The following is a 27,103-nucleotide window of genomic DNA, read 5'->3' on the forward strand; positions in this document are numbered from 1 at the left end:
AGAGGGTGGTAAATCTGAGGAATTCATTGTCACGGACGGCTGTGGAGGCCAAATCATTAGGTATATTTAAAACAGAGGTTGGTAAATTCTTGATTAGTCAGGGCGTTAAAGGTTACGGGAAGAAGGCAGAAGAATGGAGTTGAAGTGGAATAATAAGTGATGGAATGGTGAAGCAGACATGATGGGCCAAATGGCCTAATTCTGCTGCTATGTCCTATGGTCTAAAACCTAAAGTCGCTGGGGAAACAGTGAATGTCAACCCAAGTGCAGAGATGTCTTACATTGGCACACATTCAGCCCATCACATCTGTGCAAGCCTTGGTTGTTGAACACAATTTCCTTGCTCTGGTTACAGGAAGTGCAGCTTCAAGTGATGAAAAATTAGCTTAAAAGCCCTCTTCCTAAAATCAAACCAATTTTTTTTTTAGCACAGAATAGGCTCTTCCTGTACAATGAGCTACAGCCCTCAGGAACCCATCTATTTAACCCTAGCTTAGTCACAAGACAATTTCCAATGACCAATTAACTAATAAAGAAGGCAAGACAGTGGCTATATTTCATTAAGAGTTTGAGATTTGCTTTGTCACCTAAAACACTTGAAAACTTGTACAGATGTACCGTGGAGAGCATTCTGACTGGCTGCATCACGTCTGGTATGGGGCGGGAGGCACTTCATAGGATCAAGGTAAGCTGCAGAGGTGGAAATTAGCCATCTCCATCATGGATACTAGCCTTCGTAGTATCCAAGACATTACGAAGAAGCAGAGCCTCAGAAAGACAGAGTCCATCATTAACAACCCACGCCACCCATGACATTCCCTCTTCCCTCTACCATCAGGGAGGAGCTACAGGAGCCTGAAGACACACACTCAGCGATTCAGGAACAGCTTCTTCCCTCCTGCCATCCGATTTCTGAATGGACATTGAACCTATAAATACTACCTCACTACTTTTTAAAATTTCTGTTCTTGCCCTACTTATTTTAACTATTTAATATACATAGATATATATTTGCTGTAATTCAGTTTTTTTCTATATTTATCATGTATTGCATTATACTGCTGCTGCAAAGTTGATAGCATATGTGCTGATATTTAACCTGATTCTGATTAACCTACTAACCGATATGGACTGTGGAAAGAAACCAGAGCTCCCGGAGAAAACCCACATGCTGATGGGAAGAACACACGATCTTTCCTACAGAGGTTGCTGGAACTGAACTCCAGCACTCCGAGCTGTATTTGCGCCGTGCTAACTGGGGCAGCCTAGTACTAACAACGAAGAGCGACAGGATTTCAAAATGGAATTTGTTTTGTTGTGAAGCAGCCAACCATGAGAATCAACAGGAACCTTGTGTGTTGTATTTAACTATTGTCTCTGCTCCCTGGCTGTCAAGTTGCGAACTTATTCACCAAGAGAATGAAGGTCAACAGAAACAAAGGGAGTGAAAATGGCTTCATCTCAGGAATGCAAATCGTTCAATCCTGCAGCCGATGCCAAGGGCAACACTGAGCATGCCAGGAGCTAAAGCCGTGCGTCAGTCTCCCCATTCAAAGTATATTTATTATATGTACGAACCCTGAGATTTGTCTTCCCACAGACAGCACAAAACACAGAAGCAACATAGAATCCGTTCAAGGAAACATCAAACATCCTACGTGCAAATGAAATAGAACAAATCAGGCAAACAGCAAAAAAAGCAAAAAACACAGAATATAAAACGTCAAACCCTGGAGTCATTGAAACCCTCCAGGAATGTTCAGTTTAGCTCAGCTCAGTTCAGTTCATCACTGTGTTGTTTGTTGACTGCAGGCCGCAGAGCTCAGTCCGCCCCGATTAAAATTGCACGATAGCAACAAAATAAGGGAGCAATCAGAAACTAGAAACACATTATAACCTGAACTAGAGCTTCCAGTCCACAAACTATGTCAACTAAACCTTGCCCAAGACCCAAGGTTTTGGCACCTTCCTCTGCCAGCAGTGAGGGAAGGAAAGAGGAGTAAGAGGGATGGGGAGGGGAATGGGGAATGGGGAGGGCGATGGGGAGGAGGAGAGGGATAGGGAGAGGGAGAGGGAGACAGACTGGGTTCATACGCAAACAGATGGTGCTGAACACCCGCTCACCTTCTGCTCTAATTCTCATTAATTTCAATTTTGCTTGGCGCTTTAATCACCGAGATGGGTGAGATATGGAGTCGATCATGGGCTCACTCGTACCCCATCTCCAGGTTTCTTGGCCTCCCGGCCATACGCTCCACTCAAAACTTTGAAACCATGTTAAACAAAGTCACACACAGGCGTTCTCCCTTACGAGAATCCACCCCAACATCCCGGAATAAGTCCTGTGATGATCAACTAGTAGCGAAGGGGGCAGGATTGTGAGTTTCGGAAGCCCCTAGCATTGGATCATCGTGTCCAGAGGGATCACCATAAGAGTCAGAAACTGCAGCACATGTGGATGGCGAAAACCCAACAAGAGGTAAACCCTTAGGAGAACATCAAGCCGGATCCAAGTGACTGCATTTGTACTTGAGCATAACTCCTCACTATCTCTCCTAAAGAACAAACCTCCTGCCATGTAAACACTCCACAAATTTCAGCCAAATAGAAATAAATCAGTTTCTCGGAATCAATGTTCTTTGCTTTGGTCACCTGTACCTCCAACAAATGCACACAGCTTTGAAAGTTCAAAGAGGTGTCAAGATCTCTGAGGATCTAACCTGGTCCCAACACATTGATGTAGTCATAAAGAAGGCAAGACAGCGGCTATACTTTTTTAGGAGTTTGAAGCAATCTGGCATGTCAACAAATGTACTCAAAAACTTCTGTCGTTGTACTGTGAAGAGCATTCTGACAGGGTGCATCATGTCTGTTAATGGGGTGGGGAGCTACTGCACAGGACCAAAAGAAGCTGCAGAAGGTTGTAAATCTAGTCAGCTCCATCTTGGGTACTAGCCTACAAAGTACCCAGGACTTCTTTAGGGAGCGGTGTCTCAGAAAGGCAGCGTCCATTATTAAGGACCTCCAGCACCCAGGGCATGCCCTTTTCTCACTTCTACCATCAGGTAGGAGATACAGAAGCCTGAAGGCACACACTCAGCGATTCAGGAACAGCTTCTTCCCCTCTGCCATCCGATTCCTAAATGGACTTTGAAGCTTTGGACACGACCTCACTTTTTTTTAATATACAGGATTTCTGTTTTTGCACATTTTCTATTCAATATATGTAATTGATTTACTTGTTTATTTATTATTATGTTTTATTTTATTTATTATTACTGTTTTTTTCTGTCTCTGCTAGATTATGTATTGCATTGAACTGCTGCTCCTAAGTTAACAAATTTCACGTCGCATAGCAGTGATAATGAACTCCATTCTGATTCTGATTAAAGTACATATTTGTCACCCTGAGATTCATTTTCTTGTGAACCTTCACAGTAAATACAAAGAAACATAACAGTATCAGATAAGAGCCGCACACACAAGCTGGACAAATAACCGATGTGCAAAAGACAACAAACTACAAGTACAAAAACCAATAGATAAATAAATAAATAAACAATAAATATTGAGAACATGAGACGAAGAGTCCTTGAAATTCAGTCTATGGATTGTGGGAACAGTTCATAGTGACACAGAGTGAAGTTATCCCCTCTGGTTTAGGAGCCTGACAGTTGAGAGGTAATAACTGTTTCTGAACCGTTCTTGAAGTTTTCATTAATTTTCAATGCCACTGATAGTTTGTGACACCACTTTGCCCTTCTAAGGCTCCTGTACTTCCTTCCTGATGGCAGCAACAAGAAGTGAGCATGGCCTGGGTGGTGGTAGTCCTTAATAATGGATGACTAACAGACATTAAAATCAGACTTTCTGATCCATCTTCCACCACCCTATTGAAGCTAGGTTTCCCAGACACTCAAGTTCTGGGTCAGACTGGTGGAGCTTCAGTACCTCATTCTTGCATGCCATCCCTTACTACATCCTTAATGAAAGATCTGCTCTTCCTTTCTTGACCTCAAGGCCAGACAAAGAGTCTCAACCCAACACATCAACTGTCCATTTCCTTCCCAATATTGCCAGGCCTGTTGAGTTCTTTCAGCATCTACTAATTAACTTCGTTAAACGGTGCCCTCTCCTTGGGTAACAGGTCCATCATTCCACTCTCTCCTCGTAAAAACCTCATCATTTCAATTGCAGCTTCCAGGTTAGACTATCGTTATAGGTCTACAGGCCAGCCTCCACAATCCCAGCTACCCTTATCCAAGCCAGGATCAAAACGTGGAGTTTCTGAGCCAAACAGCCTGCTTCTGTGCTGTGGATATTTTTATAAATCTCATTCATCCGTACATGATTACAAATTGTACAGGCGTGGGATAGATCAACCGGTTGAGAGATGTCAGTGATAATCAACCTGTCTCTGGTTCTCATTCACCCATCACTGCATGCTCCATGGAGTTTCCAATCTATAATTCCCATGGTCCTGTGTCTCCATTTCTCTGCAATAACCTCCACCTACCACTGAATAGCTTTCCTCCTTATTTATCCCACCCCTAGTACAAGCTTTCAACTAACTATATGGTGCACTCAGAAGCCCCCTAATGAACGTTCAAAGTTCAAAGAACATTTATTATCGAAGTGTATATATGTCACCATGTACAACCCTGAGATTCATTTTTAGCAGGCAATCACAGCAGAAGAAAGAAATACACCAGAATCAATGAAAAACTACACACAAGAGTTCCAGAAGAAGGTGACATCAGCAAACAATGTGACCGAGGGTGACATCATACAGATGGTTCACAAAACTACTTCTTTCACGTCCTCATTTTCTTTCAAATGTGGTCCTACTACTGCTGGAGCCCATGATCTACATTTTGGTGGTGTGTTATCAGGCCAATTGAGCGATCTGGTGCTTTTCTGTCCCTGATGGGGCTCCAGAAGGCCTTGAGGCCAAAAAGCCCAGAGACAGGGTGGGAGCTCATGATCAGCTCTATTTCTCACCGATTATAGTACCGAGGAAGACTGCTATTATCGTGGCGAGTGTAGAAGGTGAGCAAGTGTTCAGTGCCATCTACCCGCCTCCCTCTCACTACTGCTGGAGGAAGGTGGCTGCATGTGACATTCTCTCTCTCCCTCTCACTAAGGACAGTTCCTGCCCTCCCTCACTTCTACTGGAGGATGGTACTGGAGTTCTGGTTTGTGGGCAAGGCCTCACTAAGGACAGTTCCTGCCCTCCCTCACTTCTACTGGAGGATGGTACTGGAGTTCTGGTTTGTGGGCAAGGCTTAATTGAGGCAGTCTGAGAACTGAACTCTGTAGTTCACGTTATGATGTGTTTCTGGTTTCTTGACACTCCTTCTTGTCCGTTGCTGCTTTGGGCGACTTTGAATTGGAACGGCCTGCAGATGACAAACACCGAGCTGAACCGAACAGGCCTCAACTCTTTTGATTTTGTGTTTAATATGCTGTGTTTTTTGCTCTTTTTTAAATCCTATATTACACCAATTAAGCTAATTCTGATATCACTAATTTTGATTGCGCATCTTTGCTAGTTTTGAAATAAAGGTTCGAACGTACTTTTTTCCGACTTAAACTCAGTTATGTGAAGCGTGTCACAGAGTGTTGAGTCCCTCGCTCAGTCCCTCAGCAGTTTTGGTGTAAACGGTACCCCATGCAAACCTTTCTCTCCAATCAGATGCCATTATCTGTAGACCTTTGCTATATTCACTTCCCATCTCCCAGCCTCTATTGCTGCTTCTACTCTCTCCTCCTCCATCTGCCTATCGCCCCTCCTCAGCTAGATCCACCCGTCACTTCCCGGCTCTTGCTCCATTCCTTCCCCTCTCCTCTTTATACTGGCCGTCTCCAGAGCCCCGATGAAGGGTCTCGGCCTGTAACGTCAGCTGTTTATTCCCCTCCATAGGCACTGTCTGACCTGCTGAGTTCCCCCCAGCATTCTATGTGTGTTACTCAAGATATCCGGCAGCTGCAGAATCTCCTGTGCATGTGGGTGAGAGTCTGATTGATAGATAATTCCAATAATTTCTCTCCTCCCTCTGCTTTTAAAAAACGAGTGGGGCCTTAACTCTTTAGAGTTAAATAATATCATGCACACTATTACCCTTACAGTATGACACAACACTCCTCTTCATTCCAATAGAAGCCAGTGAGTGCAAGATAGCATTCGGTCCCTGGGCAACTACAAAGCAGTTACGGTCGTTTATAAATCCTCCAAGGAACTCTGACTTTGACAGGTAGCTATGAGCAAGATCATGGAACAATATACCAACCGAAAATAAATAATATAGAAACATCGAAAACCTACAGCACAATACAAGCCCATGGACCCACAATGCAGTGCCATACATGTACTTACTTTAGAAATTACCTGCGGTTACCCACAGCCCTCTATTTTTCCACGCTTAATGTACCTATCTAAGAGTCTCTTAAAAGACCCTATCGTATCCACCTCCACCACCGTCGCTAGCAGGCCATTCCACGCACTCACCACTCTCTGCATTAAAAACTTAGCCCTGACATCTCCTCTGTACCTACTTCCAAGCACCTTAAAACTGTGCCCTTTTGTGTTAGCCATTTCAGCTCTGGGAAAAAGCCTCTGACTATCCACACAATCGATGCCTCTTATCATCTTACACACCTCAATCAGATCACCTGTCATCTTCTGTCACTCCAAGGAGAAAAGGCCGAGTTCACTCAACCTATTCTCGTAATGCATGCTCCCCAATCCAGGCAACATCCTTGTAAATATCCTCTGCATCCTTTCTATAGTTTCCACATCCTAGTAGGGTCTGACCAGGGTCCTATACAGCTGTAACATTACCTCTCAGCTCTTGAACTCAGTCCCATGGTTGACGAAGGCCAATACACCACATGCCTTCTTAACCACGCAGTAAACCTACGTAACAGCTTTGAGATCCTATGGACACTTAATATATTAAGTAACTTTTCTTTACACAAAGCTGCTAGTAATAAGATAAATCAACAAGCCTCTGTTTTCTTACCTCGTAGTTTTTCCAGGATGCTGGTGAATATTGGTTGCTCGGGTTGAGGTGTTTGATGTTGCGGTGTTTGCCGAACTTGGCAACGAATCCGCAGACGTTTCATCACCAGTCGAGGTGACATCCTCAGTGCGCAGTTGTTGGTGTTTCTCTCTGGGACTGCTCACATTTACATAGGCCCCTCCCACCCCCATTCACTTGCCTCAGTCCCGATTAGCTACCTCTTCACCTGACCTTCGAATTCTACTGGCTCACATTTCTTTGGCTCTTAAGGGTTCATAAGTGGCGTCTATTTTGATATGTTTGTTTATGGAGTTATCAGAAGAGAATCAGAATCAGGTTTATTATCACCGGCATGTGTCGTGAAATTTGTGAACTCTCAACTCGTTTACAGGAATACCAACTGACAGTACGGAGACACGATCTGCTGTCGCTGATCTCAGTACGTGACGACCGAGAATGACGCCACTTTAACTGGGACATCACAGAGGTTCTGGAGAGGACAAACACAAAGCAGGAACACAGTTTCTCTTCTCTGTAACTCTGTAATCAAACATATCAAAATAGGTTCCATCTACGAGCCACTATGAATCACGAGCCAAAGGAACGTGAGCCTAAAGAATTCAAAGGTTAACTGAAGAGGTAGCCAATCAGGACCAAGGCAAGCAAACTGGGGACTACGTAAACACGAGGACTCTCAGAGAGAAACACCAGCAACTACACATTGAAGGTGTCACCATGATGGCGATGAGACAACTGCAAGCTAGCTGCCGAGCTCGGCGAACACTAAACATCAAACCACAGTTCTCTACATCAGACCAATGCAGAGCATTTGACCATAATCCCTTCCATTAATGAGGAGAGGATGCTTCATTACTCAGAAGCACTGAGAAAAATCACACTGAGCCAAATACTCAGTATAGAACAGTGAGATCAGATTTCTTTAAAAATCAGCAGACAGATATCACACTATTCCTGTATATCACTGCTTCCAAGGCACTGCATTTTAACTCACCATAAATTAAGTAATCCAGAGGCAATACACAGTTCAGTTCTTTTAGAAAAACAGGTGTATTCAACTACATTGTTGACTGGTCTAATACATTCCTTTGTCCACCCCTCTTCTATGTAACTCAGTATAACTTTGTCTTTGCTATTATTTAGTGCTTTTTCTTATATCAAGGACCATAAGACCATAAAATACAGGAGCAGAATTAGACCATTTGGCCAATTGAGTCTGCTCTGCCATTTCATCATGGCTGATCCATTTCCCTCTCACCCCAAGCTCCTGCCTTCTCCCTGTATCCTTCATGCCCTGACTAATCAAGAACTTAACAACCTCCGCCTTAAATATACCCAAACACTTGGCCTCCACAGCCACCTGTGATAACGAATTCCACAGATAAACCACTCCCTGGCTAAAGAAATTCTTTCTTATCTCTGTTATAAGTGGACGTCCCTCTATTCTGAGTCTGTGATCTCCGATCCTAGATTCCATCACTATTGGAAACATCCCTCCACATCCACACTATTGAGGCCTAACATTCGATAGGTCTCAATTACGTCACCCCTCTTTCTTCCGAATTCCAGTGAGTAGAGGCCCAGAGCCATCAAATGCTCCTCATATGACAAATCTTTCAATCCAAGAATAATTTTTTTGAGACTCCTTTGAATCCTTTCTTAGCTAGGGGCCCAAAACTGCTCACAATACTCCAAGTGAGGCCTCACAAGTGCCTTATAAAATCTTAGCAATGCATCCTGGCTGTTATATTCTAGTCCTCTTGAAATGAATGCTAACAATGCTTTTGCCTTCCTCACCACCAACTCAACCTTTAAATTAACCTTTAAGAAATTCTACACAAGGACTCCCAAGACCTTTTGCATATCAGCTTGGTATCAGCTCATCCCTCTGCAAATGGACCTTGGACTTTCTGACTAACAGACCCCAATCAGTTAAGTTAGACAACCTCTCCTCCTCCACTCTCACCCTGAACACCAGTGTGCCTCAAGGCTGTGTGCTGAGCCCTCTTCTGTACTCCCTTTTCACCTATGACTGCGTTCCTGTACATGGTTCTAACTCCATAATCAAGTTCACACAACACCACGGTGGTTAACCTGATCAGAGGGTATGACGAGACGGCCTACAGAGACCAAGTCCAGCACCTGGCCGTGTGGTGTGCCGACAACAACCTGGCCCTTAACACCCAGAACCCCAAGGAGATCATTGTGGACTTCAGGCATGCTAGGAGCCACACTCACATCCCCATCTACATCAAAAGAGCTGTAGAGGAGTGTGTATCAAGCTTCAAATTCCTTGGTGCCCACATTTCCGAGGATCTCACCTGGTCCCTGAACTCCTCCATCCTGATCAAAAAGGCACAAAAGTGCCTTTATTTCCTGCGGAGCATCAAGAAATCTCACCTCTGTCCCAGGATACTGACGGACTTTTACCGCTGTACCATTGAGAGCATACTCACCAACTGCATCTCATTGTGGTATGGCAATTGTCCCGTATCGGACCGCAAAGCACTCCAGTGTGTGGTGAAAACTGCCCAGCGGATTATCGGCACCCAATTGCCCACCATTGGGAACATCTACCATAAACACTGCCTGGGCAGGGCGAAAAGCATTATCAGGGATGCACCTCACCCTAACTATGGACTTTTTACTCTCTTCCCATCCGGTAGGCGCTACAGGAGCCTCCGCTCCCGCACCAGCAGGCACAGGAAGAGCTTCTTCCCTGAGGCTGTGACCCTGCTGAACCTCACATCACAGCGCTAAGCAGTATTGCACTCATACTGTACTGTCTCAGTACTTTTATATTTGTCATTACTTTTTATTCGCAGTTACTTTGTAAATAACACTATTCTTTAAATTTCTAGTTAGATGCTAATTGCATTTCATTGGCTTTGTATCTGTACTCGGCACAATGACAATAAAGTTGAATCTAATCTAATCTAATATATTCTCTCCATTTAGAAAATAGTTTATGCTTTTATTCCTTCTACCAAAGTGCACGGCCATACACTTCCCGACACTGTATTCCATCTGCCACTTCTTTGTCCATTCTCCTACCCTGTCTAAATCCTTCTGCAGTCCTTCAGCCTGCTCAACACTACCTGCCCCTCCAGCTACCTTCGTATCATCTGTAAATATAGCCACAAAGCCAGCAATTCCATCACCCAAATCATTGTCAAGTTAGCATCTCACAGGTTGGCACAGTAGTATAATGGGTAGCACATCACTTTATTGAATTGAATTGACTTTATTTCTTACATCCTTCACATACATGAGGAATCAGAATCAGGTTTATTATCACCGGCGTGTGACATGAAATTTGTTAACAGCAGTAGAGTGAAAATTTTTATGTTACGTCTCCATCTAAATGTGCAATGTGCAATCATAGTAATTTATAATAATTTATGATAAATAGAACAGTCAGTGTAACATAGAAATACACTCAAATCAATCTGATGACCTAGTGGAAGGAGCGGTCTCAGAGCCTGTTGGTCCTGGATTTGATGCTATGGTACTGTTTCCTGGATGGTTGTAGCTGGAATAGACCGTGATTGGGGCAACTCCGGTCCCCAATGATCCTTCAGACCTTCTTTTCACACCTGTCTTTGTAAATGCCAGCAATCACTGATCAGGGTTTAATTCTGCTGCTACCGGTAAGAAGCTTGTACGTTCTCCTCATGAGACTTGTAGGCTTCAGAAGGGGTAAGACAAGGGCACACACACCAGTCCTCATTGAGCAATCAGAAGTGGAACAAGTGAGCAATTTGAAGCTCTTGGGCGGCAACATCTCTGAGGAAAAAACTGGGCCCAACATATTGATGCAGCTACAAAGAAGGCACATCAGTAGCTATACTTCATTAGGAGCTTGAGGGGATTTGGTATGTCACCAAAGACACTCACAAATGTCTACAGATTTACTGCAGAGAGCATTCTAACTGGCTGCATCATTATCTGGTATGGGGCGGGGGCGGGGTACAGTCACCTCTGTCATGGGTACTAGCCTTCCCAGTATTTATTTTTTTAAATCTTACATCTGTGCCGTATGTGAGGGAATAAAAATCTTTCCGTTATGACTCTGTCGCAATGTACAGATGCGTGAATTTAAAAGTCTAGTGGCTTGTAGAAAGAAGTGGTCCAGCAGCCTGTTAGTCCTGGCTCGCTCTAATGCTGCGGTACTGTATGCCAGACGGAAGCAGCTGAAACAGTTTATGGTTGGGATGACTGGTGTCCCCGATGACCTTCCTGGCCTTTTTCACGCACCTGCTACTGCAAAAGTCATCAGTGGAGGGGAGTTCACATTCACAGATGCACTGAGCTGTCTGTACCACTCTCTGCAATGCCCAGCGATCAAGGTTGGTGCAGTTCCCGTACCAGGCGGTGATACAGCAAGTCTGCATGCACTCAGTGGTGTCCTGGTAGAAGGTCTTGAGGGTTTGGAGGCCTATACTGAACTTCTTTGGTCACCTGAGGCACAAGAGATGCTGTTGTGCTTTTTTAGCCACACAGCTAGTTTGTACAGTCCAGCCAGGTAAAATCTTCGGTAATGTGTATACTAAGGAACTCGAAACTACTCACCCTCCCAACTGCAGATCCAGTGATGTTGATCAGGCCGAGCCTGTCTCCATTCCTCCTGTAATCCACAATCAGCTGTTTTGTTTTTTGGACATTGAGGGAGAGGTTGTTATCTTGGCATCATTGTGTCAGGGTGTTAGCCTCTCCTCTGTAAGCTGTCTTTGTCACCGCTAGAAATAAAGGCCGATCAATGTCGTGTCATCCGCAAATTTGATCAGCAGATTGCAGCTGTGTGTGGCAGCACAATTGTGGGTGTAAAAGAAACAGAGGAGAGGACTCAGGACACAACCCTGGGGGCAGCTGTGTTGAGGGTCAGAGGGGCAGAAGTGAGGGAGCCCATCCTTACCACCTGTCAGTGATCCGATAGGAAATCCAGGATCCAGCTTGCACAAGGCAGGGTGCAGGCCAAGGTCTCTGAGCTTCCTGCCAAGTCTGAATGAAATTATGGTGTTGAATGCTGAACTGTAGTCCAGGAACAGTATTCTAATGTAAGCATCCCTCTTCTCCAGGTGAGTGAGGATGGTGTGTAGTACTATGGCTATGGCGTCATCCGTAGAGTGGTTCCGCCAGTAGGCTAATTGTAGGGGGTCTAGTGTGGGTGGCAGCATGCTGCAGATGTAGTCTTTAACCAGCCTCTCAAAGCATTCGCTTATAATTGAGGTGAGCCAATCGTTCAGGCATGCCACCTTGGTTTTCTTAGGTACAGGGACAATGATGGACGATTTGAAACAAGAGGGCACTACACACAAGGAGAGGGAGAGATTAAAAATCACACCAGCCAGTTGTTCTGCACACACTTTGAGAACCCGCCCTGGGATGCCATCTTCAAAGACCGATGCCTCAAAAAGGCAGCATCCATCATTACGGACCCCCACCACCCAGGACATGCCCTCTTCTCATTGCTACCATCAGGGAGGAGGTACAGGAACCTGAAGGCACGCATTCAATGATTCAGGAACAGTTTCTTCCCCTCTGCCATGAAGGTTCTGAATGGACATTGAACCCATGAACACTATCTCACTACGTTCTTGCACTACTTAATGTAGCTATTTTATTTATATATAAATATACTTTCTGTAATTCACAGTTTTTTTCTCTATTATTCTGCTTTGCATCGTACAGTGCCGCAAAAACAACAGATTTCACAACATATGCCGGTGATATTAAACCTGATTCAGATACTGAATCTGACCACATAGGCTTCCTCTGGGTGCTCTGGTTTCCTCCCACATTCCAAATAATGTGTGGATTAGGGTTGGTAAGTTGTGGGCATGCTGTGTTGGTACTGTAAGTGTCAACACTCGTGGGCTGCCCCCAGCACATCCTTGGACTGTGTTGGTCGCTGACCCAAAATGACATATTTCACTGTGTGCTTCAATATAGATGTTACAAATAAAGTTAATTCAAAAGCTGGCACCTGGAACGGTGAGATGTCAGTCTGGGTCTGAGTCTGTTCCTGTCTCAGGATGCCTTTCTAGTTTATAAATGTTCTGAGAACCTCCACCACATTATCAGGCCTTCAGGTAACAACCCCTGGGTCACACGTTGCCTCTGAGGTCACATACAAAATGCTGGAGGTTCTCAGCAGGTCAAGCAGTGGAAAGGACCTGATGAAAGGTCTCGGCCTGAAATGTCAACTGTTTATTCCCCTCCATGGATGCTGCCTGACCTGCTGAGCTCCTCCAGCACTCTGAGTGTATTGCTCTGGACTTCCAGCATCTGCAGAATCCCTTGTGCTTCTGAACTCAACAGTGGGTACCAAATTTCAACCAAGAGTACTGAGGTAAATTCACTAACTTCTGAGTTTCCTAGGTGACACTGCTGCACACTTCATAATCGTGCATTCATGCCCAGGGAATTCATTTCACATTGCAAATGGCAAAAACAAGAAATCATATTTGCATGATTTAAAATTTAGATTTAGAGCTATATATTATTTACATAACCATTGAAAAATACACTGAAAAGCACCGTTTGCGTGAACATTCAACACAACCCAAGGGTGTGCTGGGAACACACAACTCTCAGGAGAACAACATGCTACCAATATAAAACAATATGTCAAAAATCAATAATTTTTCAGTGCACACAACATGCTGATGAAGGGTCTCAGCTTAAAACGTCGACTATTGATTCTCTTCCATAGATGCTGCCTGAGCTGCTAAGTTCCTCCAGCATTTTGTGTGCGTGTGTGTGTGTATGTCCGATGTGTATTACTTCACCTATCACTGCTAGACTGCACTTCTCCCTCTTTCCCCCGCACTCTTTTATTCTGGCCTTCCTTTCCAATCCTGATGAAGGATTTCTGTCCGAGACGCCAACTGTTAATTCATTTCCATAGATGCTGCCTGAGCTGCTGATTTCCTCCAGAATTTTGTGTGTTGCTCTGGATTTCCAGCATGTGCAGAATCTCTTGTGTTTATAACATTGTAGGTTGTGGTTTGCAGTTAGAGAAGATCCCCAGTGCTGCATTGATCAGGAGATAAAATAGTTTTAAAACTCCCACTGTCTGCAGACATCCTTTCCTATCATCCACAAGGAGCTGTTCTGGCTGGGTCCCAAGTTCACATCAAATCGCTGCTCCACCGATCAATGAGTGTCACAGGAAACAACAAACTACTCACGTCAAAGTAGTAGAAAGGGACGCTGAACTTGAGCCACAAACGTATCTTGTTGAGCTGTATTATGTCTGAATGGTGTAGTAGCCTCTGGCAGGAGCTCTACTCCTTTAAAGTCCATGAACTGTATAGAACAATGACTCACTTGTGCTCTAGAGGAACACAGCAGACAGTTACTACACTCTGGAAAAAAGTTCTCAAAGCCCCAATAATATAAGGCTGTGTGACCACACAGATCAGTCACAAATACAAACGGGAAAAAAACTGATCATGAAGCAGATGGATTCCTTCTCCTCCTTTACAATTTGGCACATTGAATAAATTACTTCTTTCAAACACTCGCACAGTACCGCAAGGGACAACACGGTGTAGCCGCCAGCTTCATGTTATTACGATGCTGATGATCGGGTTCAGCTTGGCTGCTGTCCCAACCAACCAGGGTGTCAGGTAGCAGTTAATGCAACACTGTACAGTGTAAGTTAGGGGTTCAGTCCCTGACGCAGCCTGTAAGGAGTTTGTATGATCTCCTTGTGGACACAAGTTTCCCCAGGTATGACAGTTTCCACCCACATTCAAAAGACGTATGGAATAGGGTGAGTAAAATGTGGGCATGCTATGTTGGTACCGGAAGCCCAGCACAATTCTCGTTGATTTGATTTGAAGCAAATGATACATTTCACTGTATGTTTCAATATCTGTATATTTATAAATTATTTATTAGCATTAATTATAATTAAGGATAATTATGGTAAGATTATCTAATAGTTGTTAATGCCCTAAAACACTGGCTTCATACAATATTGTCTGGAGCAGGGGTTCCCAACCGTGGGTCCACGGACCTCTCGGTTAATGGGCGGGGGTGAGGGGGTGGTCTATGGCATTAAAAAGACTTTAGTTTGGGAGCCCTGGTCTAAAGAGAGGAATCATGACTTTTATTCATGAATAAAACTGGGCACATTCCACTGTTACCACTTTTAAACTTGGTGTGTTGTGCTTTGGGTGGCAGCCGCATTGCTGAGGAAGGCACGTTGTTTGGACAACTACTATACCTTGGAAGGGTAGCCATGGGCATGAAAATGGAAGTGTTTCACAAAGCTATTTCACACATGTTCTACAGATGGAATTTCTTTATTGACACTGCCATCGGATGCTGGCTGTCATGTTTCTACATGCATTTCTCAGCTTTTTCCATGATAATTTATCAGCCTAGACAGCATTAATATCAACACTTGCCACGTACTGATTCACTTAGGTATGTACGTATGTATTTAGAGATGCTGCCTTTCCAGCCCAACAAGCCGCACCACTCAGCTCCCCACCAATTTAACCCGAGCCTAATCACAGGGCAATTTACAATGACCAATTAACCTACTAACCCATATGTCTTTGGAGTGTGGGAGCACCCGGAAGAAACCCATGCACTTAGGGGAAGAATGTACAAACTCCTTACAGAAGTGATGGAATTGGAGTGTTTCGAAGTTCGGTATTCGAGCTGTAATAGTGTCACGTTAACCATTACGCCACTGTGGGACTCTATGGTTTCCACCGTTCTCCTCTTTGCCCCACCTGATAGTCCAGGTCAACCAATGGCATGTTTGTCATTTACATAAGACTTGTTTGAATGAGAATGTACAAAGCATGGCCAGTAAGTGGTTAGGGGCCACACGGTAACATAGGGGTTAGTACAACGCTTCAGAGTACAGGTGAACGGGTTCAACTCCCACCACTGCCTGTAAAAAGCTTGTGCCCGTGACCGCGTGGGTTTCCTCCCACAGTCCAAAGGTGTATCGGTTGGTAGGTTAATTGGTCATTGTAAACTGTCCCGTGATTAGGCTAGGGTTAAATTGGGGAATCGCTGGGCAGCACGGCTGAGAAGGCCAGAAGAGCCTGTTCCATGCTGAGTCTCAATAAATAAATAAATTAATTAATAAGATGACATAAAATAGTTAGTATTGTAGACACTGAAAAAATTTATCGACCATTACAAGGGGATCTGGATCAGCCGGGTAAGTGGGCTAAGGATCGGAAAATGACGTTCAGCTTCAGAATCAGGTTTAATATTACTGGCACATGTAACAAAGTTTGTTGTTTTGCAGCAGCAGTACATTCCAATACTCTATACAAGTTACAATATATAATACAGACAGTATATACAGTAGAATGCACACACATATACAGAGATTGTAAATTTTCTCTGTTTTCTTTCAATCTTATTTACATCTTTCCCTTAAGTAGATGACCAGAGCTGAACACAATGTTCCAAATTAGGCCTCACCAACATCTGATGCAACTTCAACTCAAATCCCAACTCCTGTATTCAATACTTTGATTCATGAAGGCCAACATGCCTAAAGCTCTCTTTATGACCCTACAGTACTGTGCAAATGTCTTTTGGACACATGTAAAAAAAAATCTGAAAGCATAGATGCTTTCAAAAATAATGAAATAAAGAGTTTCTAAATATCAGAACATTTAATATATAGGGCAGTAAACAGTAAAAACTGTCAAATCAGTATTTGGTCTGACCACCCTTTGCCTTTAAAGCTGCATCAATTCCCTCAGGTACACTGTGGTGCAGTTTTATAAGAAAATCATCTGATAGGTTGTCCCAAGCATCTTGGAGAATTTGCTGCAGTTCTTCTTCAGACTTTGGCTGTTTCACTTGCTTCTGCCTCTCTACATAATCCCAGACAGCTTTGATGATATTGAGATCAGGGCTCTGTGGAGGCCAGAACATCTGAAACCATATATAAAAAATCTAGGGTGCCTGAGATCTTTGCACAACACTGCGTATGTAATGAGTTGGCAGAGGCAGGTACTGTAACATCATTTAAAATACACATCCAAAGCAACACACTCAAAATGCTGGGAGAACTCAGCAGGTCAGACAGCACCTATGGAAATGAATAAACAGTTGATGTTTCAGGACTGGAAAAAAACAGGTAAGTCAGAGTAAGACGGTGGGAGGACGGGAGGAAGAAGCACAAGATGGCAGGTGATAGGTGAAACTGGGAGGGGGCAAAGGATGAAGTAAAGAGCTGGGAAGTTGATTGGTGAAAGAAATAAAAGGCTAGAGGAGGGGGAACCTGACTGGAGAAGACAGAAGATCATGGAAGAGAGGGAAGGAGGTGGGGCACCACAGGGAGGTGATGGGCAGGTAGGAGATAAGGTGAGAGAGGGAAACAGGAATGGGAAATGGTGAATGAATAGGTACATGGATAAGGAAAGTTTGGAGTAGGGGTTCTTAACCTTTTTTTAAGCCATGGACCCCTTCACTGGACTGTCAGTGGACCACTTCTCAGAATAACGTATTTAAATATATCAAATAGGATTATAAAACAAACTGATTATATTGAAATAAAGTTATCAAATTTCTGATATAATAATGTGTGCTTCTTAATTAAAGCATTAAATAGCAAGTCGTGACAAGTTGTAAATAATATTTTGAGATATTTGTAAAACTGTAATGTGATATGAAACTGTCTGTGATTTCTACAGGTACAGCTAATACTACTGTGGTTTGTTGCCGACATTCATCTTTGAAGGAAATATTAAATTTCAGTTGGAGGCTAGCAAAAATGAAGGTGTAATTTTTTTTCCCAACTGAGTTCACAGAACCCCAGAACCTACCCATGGAGCCCCTGAGGTCAGTAGACCCCTGGTTGAGAACCCTTGGTCTAGAAGAATATGGCCACCCACACACAATTCATATTTGCTCAGATATTCCATCGCTTGCCCCTCTCCCACTTCCATCTTCCTACCTTATAGTGCAAATGTGATAGCAGGCATTCAGCAGCAGTTCGGCATCCAGAAATATAATAGTTTGCCTTGGGTGTTTCAGTGACTGGCTGTCTCTGCTGAGTAGGATAACACAGTTTAATATTACCTAGCCTGACAACTATTCCTCCCCCTTAATGAACTGATTAACACTTGCAATGGAAACAGAAGACCCCGTGTGTCGGAGATTATGAGAAAAACTATTTGCATGCTAAACCTCTCTCCCTGTTGTTACTTCATAAAGCTTCAGCAAGCCGTAACGGCTGACGGTTCAAATTTCATCCCTACAACCAAGGTTCTAACATCTCAATCGGCAATCAATCCGTCTTTTAACATGCCCAGAGATCTGCTGGCAAGGTCAATACAAGGAAATGTTTTGCAGTCTCGAAGTCTGCCTGAGCAAATGTATTCACTTTGATTTCAGACTGCTGGAAGAGTACTAGGCTTGCTAGTGTTACTCTATTAGCACTGATACAACAGCTTTACTTTAGTTATATTATTAGCATTACTAATAACTGGGTGGAGATACACCTCTACCAAAGGAGGTGTAAGGTGCCCTTTCCCTCCACTACCCTGCCAGGTCACCCTTGAGCAAAGTGTAGAATCTGCTTAGCCACCCCCTCCCTGCCACCCCCCCATGGATCAGGGTCACATGAAGCCACGGGAGCAGGTGGTCGATGGTCATATTAGCAGCCAGTGCATATCACAAGTCTTGTTTATGCGACCACTGACACCAGGCAATCTCTGAAGTGTACTGATAATGGCTGGGGGGGGGGGGGTCAGGCAGCTTGTAAAGACACTGCCCAGAAGGCAATGGCAAACCACTTCTGTAGAAAAATTAGCCAAGAATAATCATGGTCATGGAAAGTCCATGAACACCCATGTCATAGGACACAGCACATAATGATGATTACTAATAATCTCATACTCCATAATATAATGTTCTAGCTATATTATTGGTATTCATTATATTAATATTATACTAGCATAATCTATTAGCTCCATTACTACTCTACTAAAGTAGAGTAAATTTATTCTCGAAGTTCATATTTGCCACCATATACAGCCCTAACATTCACTTTCCTGCGAGTGTACTCAGTTAATCCAAGAAACATAACAGAATCACTGAGAGACCACACCCAAAGGAACAGACAAACAACCAATGTGCAAAGGGAACAGACTGTACAAATCCAATAAAAGAAAAAATAATATTAAATAAATAAGCAATAACAATTGAGAACATGAGATGAAGAGTCCTTGAATGAGAGTCTGTATTTTGCTAGCACTAAAGGGTGGGATATCTAGCTTTGAAGAGACATTGAGATAGGCACATGAATGTGAGGAAAATGAAAGGATATGGACATTGTGTCGGCATAAGGGATTAGTTCAGGTGGCCTTTTGATTTTAATTTAATTGGTTCAGCACAACATTGTGGGCCAAAGAGCCAGTTCCTGTGCTGTACTGTACTGGACTGTTCTATGTTCCAGCACTAGTATTAATCTATTACTCCGGGATTACTAGAAACAGTAGATTTTGCAGCCTAGGTGTCTGCCTGCACAAATTCATTTACTTTGATTTCTGAGTGTAACACGTTTTTCATCTGATGAACTATAGTACCCTGGCACTTCTAGAAACCCTGTTAATGAAGAGCAAGTTGTTCATCTGTGCAATGACTGGAGCTGAACAAGTCAAAGTTGGTGAAGAAGGTGCTTGCTGTTACCAGGAAGATGGTATAGAAGCCTCAGAAGGTTCAGGCACAGTTATTACCCCTCAATCATCAGCTCTTCAACTTCACTCGGCTTCACTGAACTGTTCTCACAACCAATGGATTCACTTTCAAGGACTTTTCATCTCATGTTCTCGAAATCTATGTGCTTACGTTGCTTTGTGCAGTTTGTTGTCTCTTGCCCGGTAGTGGTGTGCTCTTTCACTGACCCTATTATACTTCTCAGATTTTCTGAGCATGCCCACAAGGAAATGAATCTCAGGTTGTATATAGTGACAGAATTAGAATCAGAATCAGGTTTAATATCAATATCACAGGCATATGCTGTGAAATTTGTTGTCTTTATGGGCAGCAGTATAATGCAGTACATAATAATAGAGAAACAACTGCAAATTACAGTATACTAAGGGCATGATCTGGGTGGTGGGGGTCCTTAATGATGGAAGCCACCTTTTTGAAGACGTCCTGGATACTACGGAAGTTAGTGGCCATGATGGAGCTGACTGAGTTGACAACTCCCTGCAATATATACTTGGATAATAAATTTATTTTGAACTTTAGGCTTGTTCATTATGTGGGGGAAGGGAGTGTGAGGGGTGTTGTCTGGTGATGGAGAATATGATTCAACTAAGTACATTCCAACTGTTGGGATGTTATGTTGAAGTTATATAAGAAGTTGGTGATGCTTAATTTGGAGAATTGTGTGCAGTTATGGTCACTTATTACAGGAAGAATATCAATAAGACTGAAAGAGTACAGAGGAAATTGACAACAATGTTGCCGGGTCTGGAGGACCTGATTATAGGTAAAGATTGAATGGGTTATGACTTTATTCCCTGGGGCACAGCGGTTTGAGGAAAGACTGGATAGAGGTATACAAAATTTTGAGGGGTATACATAGGGTAAATGCAAGCAGGCTTTTTCCACTGAGGTTGCGTGAAACTAGGTCATGAGTTAAAGGTGAAAGGTGAAATGTTGAGGGGGAACAAGAGGGGTAACTTCTTCACTTAGAAGCACATGGGAGTATCGAACAAGCTCTTTGTGCAAGTGGTGGATGCAGGTTTGATTTCAACATTTAAGGGAAGTTTGGATAGGTACATGGACGTGAGTGGTGCGGAGGGCTATGGTTCTGGTTGAGGTGGATGGGACGAGGTAGAATAACAGTTCAGCATAGAATAAATGTTTCTGTGCTGTAGTGTTCTATGACTTGTGATGATATCTAGAACACTCCCAAACCCATCTTTCTGGCTATGATGAATCTGAAATTTAAATTAAGTCACACACACACACGCGCGCACAAAGTAGTGGAGGAAATCAGCAGGTTAGGCAGCATCTAGGAAGGGTAATAAACAGTTGGTGTTTCAGGCTGGACCCTTCATCAAGACCAGATTGATGTTCTTGGAGGTTGGTAGGGTTAAATGGAGAAGGCAGGAGAAAGAGGCTGAGAGGGAAAATAAATCAGCCATGATTAAATGGTAGAGCAGACTTGATGGGCTGAATGGCCTAATTCTGCTCCTATGCCTTAATGGTCTTAACACTTAATTCCTGTGATGAGAGACGTAGGCAAGGATGATTTGTACCTAAGTGCTGGAGTCGAGATAAGATACAAGATTGAAACGAGGACAGATTTCAAAACCAGATGCTAGATGAGAATCCAAAATAAAGCTGACAACTGAGCCCAGAACCTCAGCTCAGGTGCTCAAAAATATTAAAATCCTGGTGCCAAAACATTGCCATCAATTAGTGGGGCGGGCCTGAATCTTTACAGGGGCTGCACCAGCTAGCCAGAATCTCCAAACCCTGGCAGCTGGTGCGGTGGGTGGGTATCGTAACAATTCCATTTTAATCTTAGATGTCATTAGTGGAAGGATTTTTCTGAAGTCCTGACACACTTTGTAAGCCTGCCGGGCTGAGAGTGTGAAGGATCCAAGTTGCAGAAGATAATTCAGTGCCTAGAATTCCTTACTCAAGCACTTCAGCATGACATACAACATGAGGACACGCCCCACTTGTAAATCTCGCTGATTCATTAATTAATCTTGTGGTAGAGCAGCAAAGAGCAGTGACAGGTTAGTCTTTGCTGATAGATGATCAATAATAGGAAATGAGAACCTGTGGGTCACAGATTAAATTATCATCCCAATCCGTATTTTCCCAAGTAGACTTCAGTCTCTTCTTTAAGCCATCACTCTTGTACTGTCTCTAAGAGGTTGATAACTATGACAAAATCACCAACAGATTATGGTGATTACTTAGTTCTGGAGTGGTTGCTAGCTGTCAAAATATGAACCTTCCAGAGCAACACACAAACAAATAATGTAGGAGGATTAGGCAGCATCCAAGAAGAGGAATGAACAGACGACCTTTCGGGTCAATTCTGCAGTTTCTTGCTGTCTTGGGGAGAGCAGTTGCCGTTCCAAACATCTGGATAGGATGCTTTCCATGGTGCATCGATAAAAATTGGTCAGGATCAAATGAGACATGGCAAATTAATTTTCCCTCCTGAGGAAGGTGCGTTTTTATGGCTGTGGTCGTCTACACAGGAACTACAAGGAATAGTCACCCAAAGGCAGCAGGAGTTACATAAGTGAGTGACTGTCAGGGAAGGGATGGGCAGAGCTCAGATAGTAGAGAGCACCCCTGTGGCCATCCCCCTCAGTAATCGTTATCTCGTTTTGGATGCTGTTGAAGGGGGTGACCTGACAGAGGACAACCACGGTGACTGGGTCTCTGGCACTTAGCCTGGTTCCGTGGTGCAGAAGGGAGAGAAGAAGATGAGGAATACGGTAGTCATAGGGGATTTCATAGTGAGGGGAACAGACAGGAGGTTCTGGCAACCTAATAGAGATACCAGCATGGTATGTTGCTTCCCAGGTGCCAGGGTACAAGATGTCTCGGATTGGGTGCAGAATATTCTGAAGGGAGGGGGTGAACAGCCAGAAGTCTTGGTACATGTTGGTACCAATGACATAGGTAGAAAAAGGGAGGAGGTCCTGAAGAGAGAATTCAGGGAGTTGGGTAGGAAGCTGAAAAGCAGGAGCTCCAGGGTAGTAATCTCAGGATTGCTGCCTGTGCCACGTGTTAACGAGTGCAAGAATAACATGATCAGGCATATTAATGGCAGGCTGAGACTGGTGTAGGGGGCAGGGCTTTGGGTTGCTGGATCATTGGGGCCTCTTCTGGGGGAGGTACAACCTGTACAAAAATGACGGGTTACACCTGAACCCAAAGGGGTCCAATATCCTAGCAGGTAGGTTTAATAGACCTGATAAGGGGGGTTCAAACTAAGTTGGCAGTGGGTTGGGAACTGGATTGATAGGGCTGAGGAAGGGAAAAACAGAAATAAATCAAAGATAGCGCGCAACAGAGATGATAGAAAGGACAGGCAGGAGATGAGGCATAATCACAGCCAATTCCGCTACAGATTGGCAAGTATGACGTTGTGGCCGTCTTTGAAACTTGGCTGCCATTGGGAGTTGAGCGTCCAAGGATATACAGTGCATTGGAAAGATAGGTTAGTAGGCAGAGGGGGTGGTGTGGCTCTGTGTATAAGAATTAATATTAAATCATTGGAAAGACATGTCATAGGATCGGAAGGTGTAGAGTCTCTATGGGTTGAGTCAAGAAACGGCAAGGGTAAAAGTTAGATATGGCCCTTGTGGCTAAAGGGATCAGGGGGTATGGAGAGAAGGCAGGTACAGGGTTCTGAATTGGATGATCAGCCATGATCATACTGAATGGCGGTGCAGGCTTGAAGGGCTGAATGGCCTACTCCTGCACCTATTTTCTATGTTTCTATGTTTCTAATAGCAGTTGTATACAGGCCTCCAAACAGCAGCCGGGATGTGGAGTACAAATTACAGCAGGAGATAGAAAAGGCGTGTCAGAAGGGCAATGTCATGATAACCATTGGGGATTTTAACATGAAAGTGGATTGGGAAATCCAGGCCAGTACTGGACCTCAAGAGAGATAATTTGTAGAATGTCTAAGGGATGGCTTTTTTAGAACAGTTTGTTGTTCAGCCCAGGGGATCAACTGTGCTGGACTGGATGTTGTGCAATGATCCGGAGGTGATGAGAGAGCTTAAGGTTAAGGAACCCTTCGGGAACAGTGATCACAATATGATCGAGTTCACTTTGAAATTTGAGAAGGAGGAACTAAATTCCAATGTGTTGTTATTTCAGTGGTGAAATAAAGGAAACTACAAAGGCATGAGAGGGGAACTGGCCAAGGTTGACTGGAAAGGGACACCAGCAGGAAGGACAGCAGAGCAGCAATGGCTGGAGTTTCTGTGAAAAATGAGGGAATTGCAAGACAGATATGTTCCAAATAAGAAGAAATTTTCGAGTGGAAAAAGGACACTATCGTGGCTGACAAGTGAAGTCAGAGCCAAAGTAAAAGCAAAAGAGAGGGCATACAAGGAAGCCAAAGCTAGTGGGAAGACAGAGGACTGGGAAGCTTTTAAAAACTTGCAGAAGGAAACTAAGAAGGTCATTAGGAAGGAATACTCCCCCTAAGATTCTGGGCAAGACCGTACTAAAACAAGCAGTCACTTTTACCAGATGTGCTCAGTGACACAGATGAGCTGCAAAATGTGATTGCTGCTGCTTCTGCCGGTTGTTCGCAATGATATTCCTAGATGTTGATCATTATGCTCATTAGGTATTCAATTGTAGTTAAGACTTCCCTTCTTCCAACTGTAAAGTCACTAAACTTGACAGCAGGTTCGACTCCCGCATTTCCAAATATGCAGCAAAAGATAATTTGTCCAAAAAACCCCACAAGATGTCAGCACTCTATGGCCAGAGGACGAAAGGGAAGAGGCAAAGGTTGCTACTGTGTACTCTGCTTTGCAGCCAATTAATCCATTTACTAGACTTTTCTGATTTCTCTAAATGTTGGCTTTGGACTACGATAACAATTGCCAAATGGCAGCAATTCAACACTGAATTCAGCTTTAAAAAGGACAAATTTAATTTTTATTTCGGGATACTGCGCCAAATAGAGATACAGGGGAGAACGGAGCTAAGGAGGAATTTCTTTAGCCAGATAGTGGTGAATCTGTGGAATCTGTTCCTACAGGAGGCTGTGGAAGCCAAGTCATTGGGTATACTTAATACAGACGTTGATAGGTTCTTGATTAATCAGGGCATGAAGGCACATGGGGAGAAGGCAGCAGATTGGGTCTGAGATGGACATTGGATCAGCCATGATGAAATGGCAGAGCAGACTCAGTGAGCCAAATGGTCTAATTCTCCTCCTATATCTTATGGTAATGGTTCCTTAAGGTTATAATATTCGGGGGTGGTAGTGGGGATAAGCTCCCACTACCTATTAACTGCTCCCAATTGTGTGTGCCTCAAATAGCCTCTGATAACCAAGTACAGCTCCTGGCCTTCATGTCTGGCTTAGCTACTAAGCCCATTGGAACCTTTTCTAATGACAGGAGAAGGGGCAAAGGTGAGTCACTGGCGCCTTAAAACCAGTTGCTTTGGGCAAATGGGGCTGTGGTTGGCAGCTCATCTAAGAGAAGGAAAACTCTGATCTCAAACCTCCGCTGCCTTGCAGCTATACCCACTCATGGGGAAAGGCTTGGGAGTAAATCCAGAGGGAAAAATCCGGAGCTGGAGTCCCTAAGGCATTCCGACACGGAGTTCAACACTGCCTGGCAACTGCTACGCCGCTGGTGCAAGACTGTATCAGTCTTTGTAGCTCCTTTGGGTTCATCAGCGGCGTGGAGAGGGGAAGCTTGCTGCATGGGCAACAACTTGCTCTCCATATCGTACTGCCCTGGCTTGTGTATCTGGACAGCTAGGACACAACGTCCATGGTCGACCCTGACTGACAAAGACCTCACTCAGCAACCCACGACAACCCCAATTTAACCCTTAGTCTAATCTCAGGACAATTTACAAATGACCGATTAACCTACCCGGTAAATCTTTGGGCTGCAGGAGGAAACTGGAGCACCCAAGGAAACCTTCATATTCCAAGGGACGGATGTACAGAGACACCTTACAGAGGATGCTGGGATTGAACTCGGGCACTCTGAGCTGTAATGGCATCGTGCTGATCACTACGCTACTGTGGTTTCTGGTAATTTAACGACTGCGACTTCATGGAAAATTGTTAACCTTCAACCTCCATCAAATCTTAAATACCTATCTTGCATATTTCAGGCAAAGCAAAATTAAAACTGATTATGTCAAGTTTATTGTCATTTAACTATATACATGTATACCATCAAATGAGACAATGTTTCTCCGAACCAGGGTGTAAACCACTGAGGTACCCATAACATCCAATAACTATTTTAAATTTATATTTACTGTAGTTGACAGTGTTTTTGCATATTACCATTGTACTGCTGCTGCAAAGTTAACAAAGTTCACAACACATGCAGGTGATATTAAACCTGATTCTGACTCTAATGTGGAGGGACTGGTAGAATCATTGGAATGTGGGAAGAAAAGATTACAGAGAATAGGAATGAGCAAATCTCAAAACCGAACTGATTCTACAACCAATAGATTCACTTTCAACGAATCGACAACTTGTATTCTTAGTTTTAGTTGTTTATTATTTGCAGTTTGTTTCTTTTACACATTGGTCTGTCAGTCTTTGTGTGCAGTTTTTCATTGCTCTATTCTATTTCTTTGTTCTACTATGAATGCCTGCAAGAAAATGAATCTCTAGTATTATATGGTACCTTGATAATAAATTTACTTTGAATTTAATTAGGACACCTCAGTAATGTAGCAGTCAGCACAGCGTTATTACAGCTTGGGACATTCCAGATTTTGGAGTTTAATTTCACCACCGTCTGTGAGGAATTTCTACGTTCTCCCCAAGACCACGCGGGTTTCCTCCGGGTGCTCTGGTTTCCTCCCGCAGTCCAAAGACATACCGGTTAGTAGGTTAATTGGTCATTGTAAATTGTCCTATGATTAGGCTAGGGTTAAATCAGTGGGTTGCTGGACAGCGCTGCTCAGTGGGCCAGAAGGGGCTGTTCCATGCTCTACCTCGAAATAGACAGACAGATAAATAAATGTTTAAAATATATATATTTAAACTTTGAATTGAATTGCTATGAACCAGCATAGACTCAACAGGCTAAATGGTATTGTTCCATTGTAAGGCACACACATATCAGAACCTGACACTCAAGGCAGCAATTCCCTTCCCTTGATAGCTTGTATGTATGCACACAACTTAACTTGCAGAGATCAAGCCCCACTGTACTCTTCCTTAGGACATATCAAGTATTCAGAGACCATGGAAAGAATTTGCTGCCTCGATGGCTGAACAAATTAGAATAACAGGCAACAGAAGCAAAGACAGGAACCGAGGATGAAATCAGGAGGCTCTCAAA

The 27,103-nt window shown here is 43.6% G+C and overlaps 1 protein-coding gene across 15 annotated transcripts in view; it reads right to left on the reverse strand.

The window, feature by feature from the left end:
• Nucleotides 1-27,103, reverse strand: part of sipa1l3 (signal-induced proliferation-associated 1 like 3) — a 415,438-nt gene that overhangs the window by 245,675 nt on the left and 142,660 nt on the right. For 2 of the 15 annotated variants that reach the window (XM_063063518.1, XM_063063517.1), the window contains exon 4: nucleotides 17,989-18,084. The exons of the other annotated variants lie outside the window; for them this stretch is intronic. The gene's annotated coding sequence lies outside the window, so the exon portion shown is untranslated. The remainder of the gene's footprint in view (nucleotides 1-17,988; nucleotides 18,085-27,103) is intronic. 15 annotated transcript variants of the gene reach the window in all.

This window comes from Mobula hypostoma, chromosome 12 (assembly GCF_963921235.1).
Source record: "Mobula hypostoma chromosome 12, sMobHyp1.1, whole genome shotgun sequence".
In the NCBI taxonomy this organism is placed as follows: Eukaryota; Metazoa; Chordata; class Chondrichthyes; order Myliobatiformes; family Myliobatidae; genus Mobula; species Mobula hypostoma.